Genomic DNA, 4,381 nt, shown 5'->3' with positions numbered 1-4,381 from the left:
TCTTGTCTCGTTTTGTTTGTTTCTCTCTTGAGTTATCTTCTCTCTCTCTCTCATACATCTCTATTCCTATCACATCCACTCTCTCTCTATCTATCTATCTCGTACTCTGTACGCACTCTCTACTCGCTCTACTTCGTATTCTCCCTTCTCCCTCCCCTCTTTATACTCTTCTTTCTTTCTAGTACTATTCCTATATTCTTTAAGATAACCCCTCTCTCTCAAATATCGTGCACCATGGATACCAGAGGACGAGACTTTGTACAGCGCCAAGTTGAGGCCAACAAGAAGATGAAGATGCGCCGAAACTGGCAGCTGGAAGAAGTTCGTCTTCTTATACACGCATGGAACCTGGCCAAAGGATCACCAGCAAATGATCTAATAGCCGAAAGCCTGGATAGGTACAATTTCCACAGGTCAATGGCCCAAATTGATCGAAAGAAACTGGAGCTCATTCGCTCCTACGAGCTCGTGAAACCGCACCTTGACCTCCTAGAAGGCATTATGAGAGACACGGACACAAAAATGGACAGTGAAGACCCTGCACACTGTGCTCAGGCTCAGGAGGACCAAACGAATCACCAAGACAAGGTAGATGCCACCAGTGCTGTAGCCACTGATGAGGGATGCAATGACCATGGTGAATACAGTCAACGCTGCACCACAAACGACAAAGACAGGAGAACAGACAAGAAGACGGTAAACACAAACAGGCTTCAAGCCCAAACACGTCACACAGAGAAAAAGAAGAAGAAAAAGAAACAGATCTGTAAATTCTACCTAAATGGTACCTGCTGGCACGGGGAAAGGGGACAAAACTGCAAATTTGCTCATCCCAAACACCACCAGCTAAACAAGGTAGATAACCACTTACAACAAAATAAGCGGGAGCGCAGAAAAGGGAGACCAGAAAGCTTAAATCTACGTACACATAATCCACCGAATACCAACAGGACTCATGAAGAGAGAAGTCCGTATATTCCTTCTGCTCCCCAAAAAAAGGCTATATGCAGAGGCTGTACGAACTGCAGTAGCTGAGCAGCAAGCTTTTTTAAGCTTGGCCCAGAAAATGGTACAACAGTTAACGTGGATGCAGAGGGTACAGAGTCAACGCCACACGAACCATTGTCCAAGACCACCACAGATGATGGATCAGGGATGGCCACCGCTAACACCAGGAACCCCTGCACAGATATCACACCCATATTCCTACTGAATATCCGGGGCCTATTACGAACAGGCGGCAAAGACAAGTTCCTATACTTGAAAGACCTAGTAACATGCAATCAAGCAATATGCATGGTGCTTACCGAAACGCATCTAACACCTAATATAGCAGATGCGGAGATAAATATACCAGAGTATGCCGTAGTCCGAACAGACAGAAGGGATAGAAGTCATGGGGGAGTTGCAATGTACATCCGAGAAGATGTCACACCCCTACTACTACTATCACACTCAAACTCTGTATGTGATACTTTAATAGTACACATAAAACAAATTGATGTAGTTGTATGCTCAACATACCGTCCACCAAATACCGCAAAGCAGGAAGGTAAATTTGAGGACAGCCTCAGACGCATAGAAGAGGTCCTGACAAATGTGGACCAACACATCAATATACTTTTCCTAGGCGACTTTAACCTCCCAAATGTTAAATGGCCTGAAGGTCACATACTCTCTGGGATGTCACTGCACGAACAAAGCCAGGCAAAATCATTGCTAGAACTATCCAACATGCTGTTCATGGAACAAGTGATACTCCAACCAACCAGGGGAAGCAATATTTTGGATCTCTGCTTCACAAACAATGTGAGCCTAATCCATAATGTGAAAATAACGCCCACGTCTCTCTCAGATCATAACATTATAGAATTAACTATGTATGGTCCTAGACAACCCACTGACACCCACCCCACCAGGAGGACTCAAGCAATATCCAACCTGAATTTCCACAGGGCGGACTGGAAGTCAATTCGCAGAGAGATTCAAAATCAAAACTGGCAAGACAGCCTTTCTATACAAGACAATGACCTCAAACTAAGTCATTTTATGTCAACCATACAAGACATATGCACCAAATACGTGCCATATAGAAAGACCAGCAAACATGCCAATAGAATTCCTAGAGACAGGAAAATCCTTATGAGACACAGAACAAAGGTCTCAAACCAGTTAAATAGAGAACTGGAGGATAGGAAAAGGGCTAAATTAAAACTAACACTATTAGAAATAGAAAACAAAATTAAACTCTCCCATGAAAAGGAGAGAGCAGAGAAGGAGAAGAGAGCAGTAGAAAGCATAAAAACAAACCCCAAGGCTTTCTATAGATTTGCAAAGGAGACTGCTACGGTACAGTATAAGATAGGACCCCTATTCCTGCCTAATGGCTCACTGACTGCAGATCCCACATGGATAAGTGAAGTGCTCAGTACACAATTCAAGAGTGTCTTCACCTCTCCTCTGAGTCACATGCAGATAAAGAACCCAGCTGATTTCTTTGACAATAGCACTCAGCAGAAAAAGACTGCATCCATTACCTACATCGACATTGAAGAGGAAGATGTGATAGCTGCCATAAATGAAATGAGCTCAAATTCGGCAACTGGCCCCGATGGTTTCCCAGCTGTCCTCTTAAAGTCGTGTAAACAAGAACTAGCAGGACCACTCCGGATACTCTTCCAGAGTTTCCTTGCAAATGGTAAACTTCCCAAAAAGCTGAAGGAAGGCACCATATGTCCTATCCATAAAGGTGGAAGCAGAGCAGAGGCTGGAAACTACAGGCCCATCTCTCTGACTTCACATATTAGCAAAGTCATGGAACGAATTGTCAGAAGGAGATTGATTGCGTTCCTAGAAGAAAATGACTTGCTGAATGAGACCCAGCATGGTTTCCGTCCAGGTAGAAGCTGCCTCACGCAGCTCTTGCAGCATTATGACTGGGTCCTGAAGCAGCTACTTGACCATTCAAATGTTGATGTGATATATCTCGACTTTGCAAAAGCCTTTGACAAAGTTGATCATGGCTTGATATGTCACAAGCTGCGAAACCTTGGCATAGCTGGTAAATTAGGAGAGTGGCTGCATGACTTCCTGAATGGTAGAAGTAAGACAGTTGCAGCCAATGGAGAACTATCTAGGGAAACACAAATATTGAGCGGTGTTCCACAAGGAACTGTTCTGGGGCCACTACTGTTCATAGTGGCCCTTCTGGACATGCCCACGGTCACTCGGAGAGCCACAGTCACTAGCTATGCTGATGACACAAAGATATCTCAGGCAATAAAGAATCCTGATGATATTGTAAGCCTGCAGAATGACCTAAATGCAATATATGAGTGGGCAGAGCAAAATAATATGCAGTTCAATGCAAAAAAATTTCAAGTACTGCGCTACAAGACCACAAGCACCTCCCAACTGGCATACACAGGGCCTGGAGGTACTGCAATTCCAGAACCACAAACAGTAAGAGATCTGGGCATCAACATGTGTAGTGATGCATCATTTCACATGCACATTGTCAAGTTGACAGCAAAGTGCAGACAACTGGCAGGGTGGATACTGAGGACATTCCGTACAAGGGATTAAAAAGTCATGTTGACTCTGTGGAAGACATTTGTTCTGAGCCGCCTAGACTATTGCAATCAGTTGTGGTCACCACACAGTGTTAAGCGGACAGCAGAACTCGAGGCAATTCAGCGGCACTATACAAAAAGTATCGCCACAGTCCAACAGATGAACTACAGGGAGCGACTGAAGGCACTAGGTCTCTACTCCCTGGAGCGCAGGCGGGAGAGATATGTAATAATATACATATGGAAAATACTGGAAGGACTGGTGCCAAACTTTGGCATCAAGTACTACAGGAACGCCCGCACGGGTCGCCACTGCATGGTGCCAAAGGTACCGTCCACTGCATCTCACATAAGAACGAGATACTGCAGCAGCCTCGGTTTCAGAGGACCTCAGCTCTTCAATGCCCTGCCAAAACATTTGAGAGACATGCAAGACATGGATACGGAGGTCTTCAAGACAAAACTTGACACTTTCCTCCCCACGGTACCAGACGAACCAATGGCTCGTAATGAGACGCAGTTTAGGGCAGCTATGTCAAATTCTCTTATACACCAGATGTGCCATCAAAACTCTTGATTGGACCATGTCAGGTGGGGGAGAAGAGCCATGCGAGGAACGTGAAAATCACGGTGGTGCACCAGCATGACCGCAGCCACTTGGCTGAAACACATAAATACAAATACATAAATATATATATATATATATATATATATATATATATATATATATATATGTACACACATACATACATATATATATCTATATCTATCTATCTATATATATATATTTGTATATATATATATATATA

The sequence above is a fragment of the Octopus bimaculoides genome, chromosome 29, assembly GCF_046866305.1.
Source record: "Octopus bimaculoides isolate indiv1 chromosome 29, ASM4686630v1, whole genome shotgun sequence".
NCBI lineage: Eukaryota > Metazoa > Mollusca > Cephalopoda > Octopoda > Octopodidae > Octopus > Octopus bimaculoides.
This window is presented reverse-complemented; position numbering follows the sequence as displayed.